Source organism: Onychomys torridus, chromosome 20 (assembly GCF_903995425.1).
Source record: "Onychomys torridus chromosome 20, mOncTor1.1, whole genome shotgun sequence".
Lineage (NCBI taxonomy): Eukaryota > Metazoa > Chordata > Mammalia > Rodentia > Cricetidae > Onychomys > Onychomys torridus.
In genome coordinates this window covers 29,261,551-29,277,597 of record NC_050462.1, presented here as the reverse complement: position 1 = coordinate 29,277,597, position 16,047 = coordinate 29,261,551, and the positions used below count along the sequence as shown (strand labels likewise).

General features: G+C 35.3%; 1 protein-coding gene across 1 annotated transcript in view; it reads left to right on the top strand.

Moving 5' to 3' along the window:
* The window catches only part of Nav3 (neuron navigator 3), a 762,474-nt gene that overhangs the window by 488,089 nt on the left and 258,338 nt on the right, over positions 1 to 16,047 (top strand). The gene's annotated exons all lie outside the window — the stretch shown is intronic.

Here is a 16,047-nt window from a genome sequence, read left to right as displayed (position 1 = left end):
ATGACAACTTTAATGGGATTTTAATTTAGAATGAATTGAATGATAGGAAAATTGTCTCTTCTACTGAGGTCTGTTCTCTAGGATCAGAGGTGGAAATATCAAGAAAGTCAGGTTATTAAAAGGATATCCAAAAGACAGATATATTTACAGCAGAAGAAACATTAGGACAAAGAAAAGAAAAATAATTATTATGAATATAAATTAAATTGATTACATGATGGGATATATACTTATATGTATACATACATATACATATATATATATATATATATAATTTTGTATGTATAGAAAAGTATAGGAAGGATAGAGTTGGCATGAAAGGAGATAAAGAAGAATGCAGAAGAAACTGGGATAGCAGATATAGGTATCAGCACCTCAAAATGAGAAATAAATCTTACTTGAGAGATTGTTCAGAGATCAAGCAGGTTTCTTAAGTGAATTTCTGGATCTAGAGTTGATAAAAAGGTCAACAGTACATTTTCTAATACCAGAGTGGGTGATGTGAGAAAAAAAAAAAAAAAAAACCACTTAAGGGTATTTAAGTTGATAAATTCTCTAGGGGAAAGTATAAGTTAAAAATAGGCATTTAAATAGAGGTACAGTAGAATAGAAGCCTTTAAGGCAGCAGAAATGATGAGGAAGAATTGGTGGGGACTGGACACAGTAGCAGGAAATCAGGAAGATTATTTTCTCTGAAGCCACAAGAAGGAAGGACAATTTCCTACATCAAACACATAGAGCAAGCCATGTGGGAGATAACAACTGGCCAATAGTAAAACAATATTACTTGACCAAAAAAAAATGCGTGGCAAGGATGAAAGGTAGGCTCATAAAATGCAATGGGTACAACTATGTGGATATAAATGAGGTGTTCAGGATTTCTTGGAAAGACTGACTTGATGGCTGATTTTGGTTTTTTGGGGGGTGGGGAGTGTACTGTTGCTGTCAATTTTGAAGAGGAAAAGATTTCAAATCTTCAGACAAGAAGATATTTTTTATGTTAAGAACTACAAGTTTGAAGACACTTCTCAAAATATACAGCTTGTTCACTGGCTGCCAGGGACCCATCATGTAAGCAACTTAATTTTTATTCATAATAATTGTTTTTCTTCTCTTTGTCTTAATGTTTCTTCCGCTGTATTATAATAGCTCTTTTCCTTGGCTACTCTTTTGATATCTTGACCGTCTTTTGTTATTTTCACCTCTGAACCTAGAAGATGAACCTCAGTTGAAGAGACAACTTTCCTTTCATCCAACTTCTTCTAAATTAAAATCCCATTAGCGTTTCCATAAAAACGGGCCTGGGGTCAGCTGCTCTGTTTATTTATGAAAGGGGATGTTGGCGTCTTTATCTTTGTCATTATTCTATCTGTAACTCTACACTCACAGCTTATTCATTATGAGGACAGATGATGGGACATCTTCAGGACACAGAGGAGATTTAGCACAAAAACTATCAGCAGGAAGAAAGTTCACTTAAGGCTGATGTAGAAAATGAAGCTCACTGGGAGTCTGCTCATTCTAATTCTTCAGATGTGGGATACCTTTTCTATACATACATTTGCTCCAATTCTATGAACTACTATTTTTTTTTTTTACATTAAACTCACAAGGCATAACGTAAATTGAGGCTATTTTAGTTGTGATGCATAGCATCTCACAAAAGAGGTCCACCTTTTTTAGTTAATGGTTAGAATCATGCATTTGCTTGAATGTACACTCAATGGTGGCTTTGTGAATAGCTGTTGTCTGCTCTATTCCTTTGATCTTGAAAGGAGATGTGATGGGAAGAGATTGAGTCTTCTCCCATTACACATTTTATCTGTTACTGAAATACCTCCAAAGTATATCCTCTTTTATTTTAAAGGGAAAAAAGATAGTTCATTCTGGAGCTCTTTTGAGTGACCATAAATGAGGAACACAGATTTAGGTTATCCTGAATGTCATGTTCCAATGTGGAAGCAGTTTCATAGTTTGGCAGAACAGACAAAGTCATAAATCAAGATAACTTTACCACATTGGTACATACATCAGAGAGGCAGTTACACAAAGATGAGGTTAGTTGCTATCTCTTAGTTTTTAAAACTTTCCCTCTGAGGATCTCAGAAAGTAGCTCCATCATAGAAGTGTTTACCACACAATCAAGAAAGCCTGAGTTTAGTGCCAGCACCCATGTAAAAATGCCAACATGATCGTATGTACTTACAATGCTAGGAATGGTACATAGAGATGAGAGAACCCCGGGTATCATTGACAAGCCAACATAGCCTATTTGATGAGCTCCAGGCCAAGGAGACACCCTGTCTCACATGACGTGGATACTGTTCCTGAGGATGATATGAGTTTGTATCCCAATCTCTACATAGATGTGTGCATGCCATATATACATATATTATGCATGATATACATATACATATATATATATACATACACATTTATCTTCTGAAACCTTAGTTGAGTACATAGTTGGTTATTAGAAAAACTTCTATTAATTGTTTATCATGGTTAGTGACCTCTAATGAGGATGCCACTTTTACCTGAATTTGAACTCTAAGCATGGTATTATCATTCAAAGAATTTCCCTGTTCCATTGTCCCATAAATACAGAACTTTGATTACTGGAAAGAATTTTTATTAAACTATATATCCTGATTTTTTTTATCTTGGCTTATAAGTATGTGATAAGGATTATGTCAGAAAGTAGTAGGCCATAATAGCCAAAAGCAGAGATGAGAAAGGTTCAGAATTCTGAGTTCAGGGTATGACTTCTGTAGGTCTATCCTCTCTTGACTTAAGCTTAGAATTGAAGTGATTTCATGGAGTATTTGTGGCATTCGTGTCTCTTATAATTTCCCCTATATAATTTATCTGCATGAGAGTTGGTGCTTGCTTTCTTCAAGGCTGGTTATGCCATCTTGTTACTTTATTTCAAGGAAGACCCTCTAAGAGAACTAAGAAAGAAATCTGAAAGGAATATAATAGAGAATAAAGTAAGAGTGAAAACCTTATTCTCATACTTACTGTCCACTATCAGCAAGGTCAATATACCTACCTACCTACCTACATGTGGTACCCAAATACCTTTGAATTCTTCTTAAAATACTTCACATACACATACACACACCAAAAGCTACTTCTGTGTATAATAAAATACCATACAGATCTACAGGAACCTGATGATTTTTTAATACTAAATTGAATCAAAATTTGGAATTAAGATGAAGATATGTTATAATTTATAGAGGTTACTTAGGGACAGTAACACAAAATGCAACACTTTTTATTTGATACTATTGTGAACAAGTTAAAATGGTTTCATTTCTACAACCTTGTATCAACAGTAATTCACTTTGTTTTAAAGGAACTCCCTTCACATTTTATACTATTACTTTAACAACTTGTATGTATGAGGAGAAGAGCTATACAATTTAAAGGTAGAGAACACTATTGAAATATATTAGTATAACATGACCCCAACTTGCAAAATGTTAAAACAAACTAGTGACTGGTATGGACTCATCCAAGTATATGGTGTTTAGTTTTTCCTTTTCATATTTATTTCAAACATTTTTAGTTAATATTTTTATGTACCCCATCATATAATTATGAAAGATTATATTTTCAAATTAATTAGATTTCTTACTCTTGGAATTTCTTGAAAGTCTACTTCTAAAAATGATATGTTTTATTTTTTGAATAGCAATTAGCTTTATTATAAGCTATATTAAATATGAATGTCCATCCCACAAACATGTAGGTAAAAAAATGGGCATAGTAATATGTTTTTGTGTGTTCATCACAGGGAAATCTGAGTTAAGATAGAACACAGGATCATGGTTAACCTCTGTACCAGATGTCAGATCCTGTGGGCTTCCTTCCTTGACGTGAGTGTTGTTCCCACAAAGTGTGTACTGTTTATCACGTCAGGAATCCCCACTTCTATGGTAGCTTCTGACTAGATAAAGCATGGATTCTGGTCTAAATTTCATCACTTGCTTTCCATCTCCATGAAAATATTGGAACATGAGTGTAGATAGCAACATAATAAATAACTCAGTAACATCAGTATTTGGATTCAGGTGGATGTGCAGCAGAGAAAACCTGTTCACTCATAATAAGAAAAGAATCAAGTAGAATAATAAAATCATGTGTGAAAGATATTAGGTACAACAGAGCCAAGTAAGAAGTGAGAAGTGCAGGTGGGAGAGAGAGTGGGAGGGGCTTTAGGGAGGAGAGTGCAAGCAGAGTTTTGTTCCTGTGGATTGTCTAGTTAACTCCAGCCTGTTCTTAGAATAGAGAAGCCTTGAAATCATTATACCAAACTCTCTGGTAACCTAAATCCTTGCTATAGAATTTACAAATCAAGGTGATCAATGTAAGAAGCTAAGCTTGGTTTTTGTTGTTGTTTTTAATCTGAATGACACATTAAAACAGTGTCTGGAAAATACTTACAGATTTTATACTTGAGCCATGTAGCCTGAGTCCAGATTCCAGTTCCACCATATGTTAGTTCTGAGAGTTACATCAATTTCTTGATCTCTCTGTTGGAGGAAAGGGAGTCGGAAACATAACCACAGTGTTGGTGTGAGGACTTAATGGCTTTGATCATGAAAGGATTCAAATGAGTGCTTGCCATAGAGTCAATGTATTGTAGTGCTAGCAATGTGACTACTACTACTTATACTCACTAGAATTAAGAAAACCAAAGTCTCCATATTCTTGAGGAACACAAACAATTCCTAGAGTTTAGATGTCTATTTACTAAGAAGTCACTTTCTCTTATGTCTTCTCAGTTACCTATTTTTCCCATCTTTACCAATTTATGGTCTGTCTCTCTGTCTTTTTGCACCTTCTAGCAGGCTTCCAGACTCCATGTATCATCTACCAACTCATTTGACATCTGAATTGAAATCTTTAAGTTTTCCATCTTTCTAGATTGCAGCCTGGTAATCAGTTCTCTCTTTGCCTGATTGACACATGTGTCCACACAGCTCTATAGAATAGCTGTGGTTGATGAGATTTTGTTTTCTTTAAAGAACACTAACTCACTGTTATCCACCTCTTAGGACTATGACCTCTTAGGAGATGAGTAATTTATCAATATATTTGGCAGAAGCATGATACTGGGTAAGTCAACATGATCAAAAAATGTTAACTGGGTCTAGAGAGATGGCTTAGTGGTTAAGAATACTGACGGCTCTTCCAGAGGACCCAGGTTCAATTCCCAGCACCCGCATGGCAGCTCACAACTATCTCTAACTCAAGTTCTAGGGTACCTGACACTCTCAGACATGTGTGCAGGCAAAACACCAATATACATAAAATAAATTTAAAAAAAAAAACAGAAAAAAATATTATCTGAACCACTTCTTACTTCTAACATTTCTTCTGTGCCACACACTTGGAGATAGTTGTTCCTGACATTCCCTTTCTCAGTTCAAGTAGCTGAATGAAGTTGGTGGCCTGTTTACAAAGTGATAGCTATATGTAACTTCCATAATATTTTGGAAAACCAGAAAGAAACTAGCCCCATACAGAAGCTATAGACTGTGGCTGTTGACAGTGGGTTTTAGAATATTTTCTTGTGTTTTGTTATTTTGAAACATAATAGACTATTGTGTGTAAGTAGCAATTACAAACTGTTTGTCAGCATGATGTTCCAAAACAACTTATATTCAAAATTGCTTATTTCCACATAGACTTCTAATTACATATTGGATAATAAACATAAATATTAAAATCACTATATTGTAAATAGAATATAAAGCCAACAGCATATGTTTCAAGAAAGTATTGGAACTGACATATGGTTTATGACTTCATGTGGGCTAAATACATTGTGATTCACTGAAGAGTTTGGAAGCCTGTTACAGAAAATGGTTTCCAAATGGGCATCATTTAACAAAATGAATGCAAATACAGTCCTTAGAGGCAAAGAAACAAAGATACTAAGATTTAGGATTATATAATGCAATTTCAAATAAATATGTACTGGTTACCTTTGACGATGACTTCTTCCTCTTCTTCTTCCTCCTCCTCTTCTTCTTCTTCTTCTTCTTCTTCTTCTTCTTCTTCTTCTTCTTCTTCAACAAAAATGTAGTTATTGAATATACATTGGTGTTTTGCCTGCATGTATCTCTGAATGAGGATGTCAGATCCCCTGGAACTGGAGTTACAGTTGTGTGTAGGTGGCATTTTCTGTTCCACCAGCTGCTCCCCAAATAACCACATAGAAATTTAATATTAATTATAAATGATTGGCTGGTAGCTTAGGCTTGTTTTTTTAACTAGCTCTTAGAACTTAAATTAACCCATTTCCATTCATCTATATGCTGCTCTATGGGGATCCTTGAACCTAAGTCCCTGTTCAGGGCACCATCTGTCAGAGGCCAACTCTCACCTTTTCCAGGGTTCCTATGCAGAGGAGGGAGGGATAAGAAATATTAGGTAAAAAGAGAGCTAGATGAGGAGAAGAAAGACAGAAACAGAGGATAGCTTTGGGAAGACCTGGATCAAAATCCACCAGCCCAGAACTTCGTTCAAAAGGGCTTTTTATAGCAATGCCAAGGGGCAAGGCAAAAGACCTGCCCCTTGCTTGATACAGCCAAGTGTAGACCCTTTAGCTTCTTGAATCTCAACAAATCTAACGATTTTTGTATTTAATGCATTTTAGAGTAATATTTGCATTTTCTACTGATTTTATGTAAATACTGTTTGTCACAAAATGACTTACTTCCTTTGATGATCTTCTTAGCCTTCACAAAAATATTTGGATTAATAAATTAGTATTTTCTACTGTTTTCTTTTCACTGTAATTTAAGAGAAATATCTAGTATACCCTTCTAAGAGATACTTTCCTTTCCATATTTTAGTCTTACCTATGAAATTATATGCCATAATTTATGCTAAATAAAATTGAAAGTGGAAACAAATCACAGATTCCATAGTCAAGTACAGAGACAATTAGTAGAACTAGAACTTAAATCAAGACTTTTATTCTTTAAACTTGCTCACAACACTTAATCTTACTCAGCCTCAGTTTCTTTATCTTCAAAATAGGTACAGCATGACATTATAGTCACAGAAGAAAGTCAGACTAACTTGCTATTTTTCTTTTAAATAAAAACATCACTTTTTTGAAACATTAGCAGATACAATATACTTTTGCCTTCTAAAGTCAGCTACTGAAAGAAGCTTAGACAGCCATTGTTTGCCCATCACCTGTGTTATAATATAATTCCATGAAAGTGCAGAAGTTGATGGTTTATTTCATAAACTTTGTACATGATTTTTTCATGAATATTGTCAAATTTCATACAGTGATCTCTTCAGCTGCTAGGGAAGTCAAATACATTACCGAAATTATTGAAGTAGCTTGAATCCCCAGCTGGAATGGAATTTTTTAAGCATCAAAACATACTTTATACTCCAAAAAATAAACATCTCAATATTGGCCAAATGTATACTTTTCTGGTGGGATAAAATTGGGCAACTAAGGTAGACCATGGTGGTTAATGATTCAAATATATTTGCTTTTGTCATTCTTGAGCCCTCTTTGTGACATTGGTCGTATTTTTGTTATTTTTTGTTAGACTTGCATCACTGTTGCGTTAAGCCTTTCTTAAACTATGTTCTGTAGAGAGTTCAAGGGGCTTGGTGTAAAGAGTACAGCTTCATGGTAGAACAAGGGCTGAGTGTGAATAGCCTTTGAGTTCAGTCCCAGAAAGAGAGGTGTGCTGGGAGGGGGAGAAGGAGTTAAGAGAAAAAAAAATCTCTGAAATTGGGACATTTTCCAGGTGTCATTATTGCTCTAAAATTGTGTTTCTCCAAAAGCCACCCCTTACCTTTGTTTAAACTTTGTCTGACCTTCACTTTAATCACATGGCTCCAGTCTGTGTACCAGGTCTATTTTTCTTCTCTGAGAAACTGCAGCATATAACCACTTCACCTTCAACCTAAGATCAGTCATGAAACTGTCACCCAAACACAAGACTTCTGTGGAAGAACAGGGCCTCTATTCAATGCTCAGAAGAGTCTTGGCTCTTGGGCAATAAGGAGCTTGTTGTCTGCCAATCAACCAAGGTCATTGTACTTGAAGTTGGGGATGTAGAAGAAAAGATGGAGGGCAATAAAACAGGACATGAAGAGAGAGAGATGGGGCAGTATAGATACTGATGCATAGGGACCAGTAACATATAAGATCCAAGGGAAGACACAAAAGCCATGCATTTGGGAAAGAAGCAAGGGAAGATGGTTTCATAACTCTCCAACCTACATGTTGTGCCACCTATCAAATAGTGTGCACACATAAAAGGACTAGATGATTGAACAAGTGAATTGTGACACTTAGACGTGATGTGTCACTCCATATAACCTTAGGTTTAAAATAACAGAGTAGCAGTATGTTTAAAAGAGTAAAAAAACATCTCTCTTTGAAATGTGGTAAAAAAAAAAACAAAACAAAAAAAAAAAAAAAAAAAAAAACCTTAGGGCTTCTTGTTTTTTTGTCTTGTTTTTTTAAAAGCCAGATAGAGGTGATCTGTCTCTAGTCATTGGAAGTTCTAGAATTTCCTTAGGGAAATCACACTGGAATCTGGCCTTGTGCATAAGACTAATCTAAATTGTACACTAGTGAAAGCATGACATTTTGACAGTAAAATAATTATGAAGTTGTTGAGCCATTAAACAAGAATGTTTCTTGATTTTCAATCTCTACCGTGCATCTCTGTTACTGCTAAAAATGAAGTAAGGACAGATTATAAATTATATCCTGTGCTGGAAATTTCTAGATAATTTTGGCAAATTGTCATATAGTATATATACAAAAGTAATCAGTGTTCAAACCACACCAAAAAATTTACAAATTAGTATATAATAGGCTTAATTATGGACAGTTGTGATTTAATATTACACTTTCGCTTATTTTTGAGACAGTCATATTATATAGCCTAGGCTCCCTTCAAACTAATGATCCTTTGCCTCATCAGCCTCTTAAGCTGTCATGTAGATATGCACAAGCATGCCCCTATTCTGCTACTCATTTATAAGTGGTTACAAGTGTTAGCTTTCACAGTCTGTATTTGTGTAATTTGGTACATTTTATATAGTATATGTGTTTATGATAATGAATAAGCAAAATAAATTAGCACATATATGTTATGCAATCATGAAATATACATTTTTCTTAATTCTTAGAAACATCTGTTGGTATATTTGTATTTGGTACAATATTTGGTATATCTGTAAGCATTTTTTATAATTGTCACAAATCCCCAAAATAAAAATCTACTAAAGGAAATAAATCCATGTAGTTTAAAACCATGATATTCAATGGTAGACTATAATTCACACTAGGAGTGTTTTTGAATGTCAGCCGTAAAGCAGTACACACTTTCCTTAGTTTGAAAATGATCAACCCCTTTTTAAAAACTAAATAAATCCCTAACTTTTAAACATGACTTTTGAAATATGTTTCCTTTTTATTTGTGAGTATGTGCTTGTGGGCAAAGCATTTTTCCTGGAGGCTAGAAGAGGGTGTTGGATTCCCTGGGGTTGGCAATACAGACATTTGTGAGTACACTGATATGGGTGTGGTCCTCTGAAAGAGAAGCAAGTAATCTTAATCACTGAGCCATCTCTCTAGCCCCTAAAACATGAATTTTTTTTTTTTTTTAGATTTACAATATAATAACATTTGACCCTTTCCTTTCCTAACTCTAACCCTCCCTGTTTTCCTTTGAATTCATGGCCTCATTTTTCAATTATTATTGCATATATATATATATATATATATATATATATATATATATGTATATATATGAATATATATATGCATACATATATGAATATATATATATTCCTGTATGTAGCCTGCTCACTATGTATAATGTTACTTGCATGAGTGTTTTCATGGATATTTTAAAGAACTTTGTGGTATATGTAAAGTGTACTTGAAATTTTCAGTACACAAAGTATTTTGATAACTTGTTGCCTCTTTCATTACTTCTCTCTAATTAATTCATTAAATCTTAATAATGTTTTTTGTTTTTGGAAATACCATGTTGCCATCTACATTCCAATGACAATTGTTTGGTTGCTTTATTTGGATTCTTGTTGTTGTTTGTGGTTTTGTTTGTTTGTTTGTTTGAGAGAGGCAAACTCCATGCAGCACAGACTGGCCCTGTACTAACAGCAAGCTTCCCACTTTCACCTCCAAGTGCTGGGACCACAGCTGTGCATAGTCACGCCAGCCGTGGAAGGTTTAGTGAGGTTTTCAAAGTTCATTTATGACATAAATAATATGTATAGTAAAAAATACCTTCAGATAGGAAAAATTGACCTTCAAATAATATTTGTGTTCCATACAAATGTATCTGTATGTATAGATATGGTGTACACATACATACACACACACACACACACACACACACACACACACACACACACACACACACATATATATATACCATTTAACTTCCTGACTCATTTTACATACACAAGAATTTCAATGCTCAGGGGACACTATCTGCTAGCCTAAAACAAAGATAAATCTGTGTCACACAGCTGAGATCCCAGCACTTGACACTCAGACATTCTTATAGAGGACCCCAAAATTGTTCCTTAGTTGTGAGTATCTTTCTTCTCTTCAGCACACCCTTTTCCAGTCTGGATTGAAACAGACTTCCCATCTAGTTTACTTTTTGAATATCACAGTGCCTGGATGTGTACCATCCATTCACTGAATGCTGGCTTTATGAGATGTTGTTAATTCTTCATTCTTTGTGGATTTTAATCACATCCAGAGCAGAAGCCCACTCCACCTCTGAGCCATGACATTTTGAGGAAGCCAAATTGAGGTTTTTATGAGATGCTCTGCTTTTAATTGAATGAAAACTTCAGCAGCTGTTTAGCTGGTTAAGACTTCCCGTAAATTTTACATTTTGTGCCTTTGCCAACTTTTAAAACTACTTTCGGAAAGAATCAGCAAACATTCTTCATCAGATTAATCCTGTCCTCCTGGCATGTAAAGAGATTACTGCCAGGAGCTTGATGCTTGCATTCACTCATCAGCAGTCAATCAGTCAATCATCTGATAACATGGGAAATGGTCTTAGAGATACACATATGATTGATGGTGCTGATCCTTCATCTGGCACCGAGTGTACCAGTGACTTTGACATTTTAGTCTTTGGTACTCCCTTGAGAGTTGCTATAGATGTTCCCATGTCATGAAAATCACAAGATAAATACTTTGTTTTTGTTTAAAAAGTCACATTTGAAGGGCAGCTTCTTAGTTTGGGGAGGCTCCATTAAAATAAGTTATTATCATGGACACTGATTCAGTTCTCACAAAGGTGAGCTGATACCCCGTGGAATGATTTGTTCTTGCTGTTTCTTCCCTTGTGTGAATAGGGAGTAACAATCCATGGGCCACTTGGCAAGTCTATTGTAGAAGAGAGTTAATACTGTCCAATTTGCAAAGCAGTTTTCAGATATCTGCTTTTTTCCCCCCTAACATGACAATTTAAGTTTATATCAATAAGCTGAAATCTTTGCCAGGTTAAGAAACTTACAATGGCTTGTGTTTCATTTAATGGTGCAATGTGTTCCACTTTACACATAATACCTCTTGTCATTTTTCAAGATCAGTCATTTCAGTGGCTTTTTAAAAACCAAGCAAATGCAGTGCCCCTAATTTCTAATAATCTTTCTGTTTACTGTTATGGGTTTAAGTGATGTGAACAAGCAATATTAGGATTCTCCAATCCCTGAATTCTTCTTTGGTGTCTTTTAATTATCCTTTCTTCCTTCCCTAGGAAAAGTTACTCCACCCTGGGTGTACTTTTTGAATAACAGCAAGTTTTCTTTGGCTTCTCCTCTGTGTAGAGCTGGGAAGGCCTGATTTCAATGTGTAATTAACTTTACTTTTTCAATACAATGGTGAGCCCACCTCAGATGTCATATAATATGTGTTATTCGGGGACATCATCTGTACCCTTTGTGCTAATGATTAATTTAAGCCTAACACTTATATTGTAGATAAAAGTGCTTTCTGGCAGCCATTGTAGCTTGCAAGTTTGTTTAGGGATTCTCTGAAATTTCCACTTCATGGCCCCCAAGAGACCTGTCAAATAAATAGCAGATGTAGAGATTACCAGTTACAGTTGCGTGCTTTACAAAACCAGACAGTCAGCCAGGGATTTCCCACTGGGTCTCCTCGTATTAGAAAGAAGCAAAGATCTACCAGCCACAAACCCAAAACTCATCCAGAGAGTGGAGTCCTTATATCTTTTAAATGTAACTCTGCCAATTTTTATCAGGAAAATTTGGTCAAGATGGGGGAAAACATAACTTCTAGAGAAGGTAGTCAGTTTGTGTCTGTGAAACAGCTGACTTCATTGCATTATTATCCTCCCTAGTAGAGCTATAAAGAGAAGGAAGTTTTAAATTGGTAGTAAACTTTGCTGTAGATTCTCATGGCCTTGAGCATTCCACATTCATTCATGGACTTCTCAAGGAAAACAGACCGAAGACCACATCTGGTTCTACCTTGATAGCCCAGCTCCTCAGGAAAACGGCACAAAGGTAAAGCAGAAAAAATGACTCATCCTATTGAGAGAAAAAAATATGATACAGAGATTATACTAAAGGCGATCATTGGAAGGTTTAAATGGAGGGTTTCCATAGATTTTCAACAAAGCTTGAAGTTTCAAATCTACCTAAATTTATTTCTCCGTTGTTTTCAAAGGATTTAAATTTGTGAGTGACCTTTAACCTACAATATCCAAAAGCAATGCATATGCAAAGGTTATCTTTCTATTGATTTTTTATTAAAGAATAAATTGATGATGAATATGATACATGTGACCAAAGAATAAATTGTGGAAAATCACAATATAGAAGTTAACATAATCCCAATGACCAAAGAACTGTTTTATTAATTATTAAGGTAGATTCTAGAAAATATAACATTCAAAGAGTGATGAAGTATTTACTGTTTAATATTAAAAAGTAAATACCAAAGACAGAGGAAATACATTTAATACCCAAAGATAAAGTGGGTAACATCTTCCCTGTCTGCATTTTATGTTGCCTCTAAATGGTGTGATACAACATGAAATAATAATGAACAATAAAATACATTTAAAATGTTAACAGATTAGACAATTACAATAGTATGTATTTTATTATCTAATAGCTAACCACTCAGCCTGATAAGTTTTGCTGATCTACTCTGTGTCATATGTTTTACAAAGTGACTAGCCCGCTTTAGCACTTTAACCTTGGATATAACTAAATGACATATATGGCATTATTGCTGATTTCTCTGCACAAGAATACTGTGACTTAACTAGTCTCCTCACAATAGTAAAGTTATTCATTACACAATTGCACAAATGGGGATTGCAGCCCAGAGTAAGCTGTCTCCATAGTTCATGAACCCCATTATTTTGGATGTTAACTTTTGGTTTAAAATACTGATAATGTTTTTAGGTTATTGGGTCATTTAAAAAGAATTTGAATGAGCAAGCAAGATACCTGTCTTATGGCATCATTCTTCGTCATTTGCTTAAATATGTTGCTGAGATTGCCTTCTGGAGCTGATGGGATTTCATGTAACCGGTGCTTTGCATGTTAAAGAGCTGTATTCTTCTGTTGTCTTCACTGAGGTGCCTAGAGTTGTCTGTTGCCGTGAGCTTCTCATGAAACTACTTATCTTATTTGCCAAAGTCTGCAGCTGTAGAAAGTACCAAGTGACCCTGAGGGGCAGGAAGCACAGGAAGGGTAGGATCCTTTTTTGATACTGTCGCATACTCTCAGAGGTGAGTAGGCAAGCCCTTTGTACAGAGTTCCTCTTCCTGCCTGGTCTTTCATTCTCCCATCTCTTCAGCCCTTTGAGATTTTGGTAATAACCATCCCTCTCTTTCCCTGTGGTAAATTTGATAGTAGCTTCCTGTTCTGGATTGTGTAAACATTCTCTGCTTATCTTTACGGTTTCTCCTTAATTTCCTTCGAAGCCCCAAAGCAAATTTCTTTTATTTAAAGTCACTAGAAATATTTTTATTCTTTGATTAGATCCTGGAGTCATAGAGTCACATTTTTGCATATTACATCTGTGACTCAATGGATCCACAGAGGTGGTCATTTCTGTTCTTGGACTAGAAAAGAAGGAATGGAACTTAGAAAAACTGATTCGTCTGCATCTAGCTGGGAGCATTGTTTTCTAGTAGGAGTATGAGTCAACTGTGTGCAGTCCGGATTGAATTAATCTTATTTGAGAAGTATACTTTGAGCTTATAGCTATTTACCTACCTTCCATGTAAAATGTATATAACATTATTCCCTTTCATGTGGACCCCAGGGTTTCATTGACTGTAATTTAGCTTATTAGATCTTTCCCTAAGTGAAATACATTTAATATCACTTTATGACCTTTACTGTGGTCAGGATTCCATGGTCAAGGCTATTTTGTTTTAGAAATAGAAATAGAAAAAAAACGTCAGTTTGTATGTTGCACAATGTTACTGCATTGCATTCACCAGTAATTCATAAAGTAAAACTGTTTGATGATATCATGACTGTTAATATTATTGGGACCTTTATGCCAGTCATATAACATACATTTACAGCCATTATAGTTATTAGAAAAATTTATTAGGTAGATTTTTTCCTTTAAACAAATAAAAGAAATAAAAAGCAATGATAACAAAATAAAGCAATACTTCATGTCCTAAGATAGCAAACATTTATTTAGTTAGCAATTTGTTGATTGGTCACCTGATCTGAACTCCTATCAATCAAGCTCATATCTACTCTATCTCATCTAGATATGGAAGTGACTATTTTGGGGAATCATATGGCTCTTCGCAACTTAGATCACAAGGGCTTGATCAGGTCCATATAATGTTGACTAACCTTTCAAATACCCCAGTTGTTCACATGGCAGCTAAGTTTTCCATGAGTAGTGAGCAAAAATCACCCATTCCATTATGTGTGTGAAGGTCACACTGGACAAAACCAGTCACGTGTCCACCTCTAATTCAGTATTGGAGAAACAAAGTCCATAATGTTGACATTGTGAATATTTACATTGTGAATCATTACAATCCACCACATAGAAGATATACAACTGGACTGGTATTTCATTTAAACATGGGCAAATAATAAACTAAAGAACTGTTTTGAGGGGGACATATAGGAAGAAAATTTTATAGAGGATAATGGAAGAATTATAAACTTTGCCTCAGTCTCAAAACAAGCACAAATATCACAGAAGAAAAAAAGGACAAACAAAACAGACATTTGGTATCTGTCAACCGAGAAATGAATGAATGGAGAACCAGTTTCTAATCAGAGATTGGTTTAAGATAAAGGTCAGGCTGTGGTCAGGGCTTGCTCTTCCAGCTCTTGATGGGGAGCTGACGTGACTTGAAACACTGGTTTTACCACATGAAGTAAGCGGATGATAATTATTGTATTTAGAATGTCTCAGAAGGCCCATACGTATCAGACGTCAGCCACTGGAGGATCCAAAGGAGCTATCCTGCTTCACTCTTGCGAAGGACACAGGAGATGCTGTTGCAATTCAGTATACTTAGAAACAAGTCTAGTAAGAAAAATGTCATTCAAACAAACCACTGTCTTGTGTATTTATCTTCTTCTGTGTCTCCTGCTCATGACAATATATGTTAGGCAAGTGTTCCAAGATCTGTAATTTAGCTTATTTCTTAAACTCTAATATGTTTCCTAGCAACTACTGAAAAGACATTTTTTTTTTTATTTTTCAGAAAAGGCAAAATAAATCACATTAACTTAGCACACATCTGCTTCCTTCTGAGAATGTGCATGTTCTCATGGAGGGAGTCTGTTGTGCACTGTGCTCAGAGGCAGACACTCTCTGTGTGCTTTCTGCTGGATCTCAGCATTAGGATGCTGGCACTCGAAAATCAACTGCTTATTTACCAGCATTGAAAAACCAATCTGTGATTATCTGATGGTCTTTTCTCACTGTGGGCCAACTGGATTTGGAATTTGAGGTGAACAACA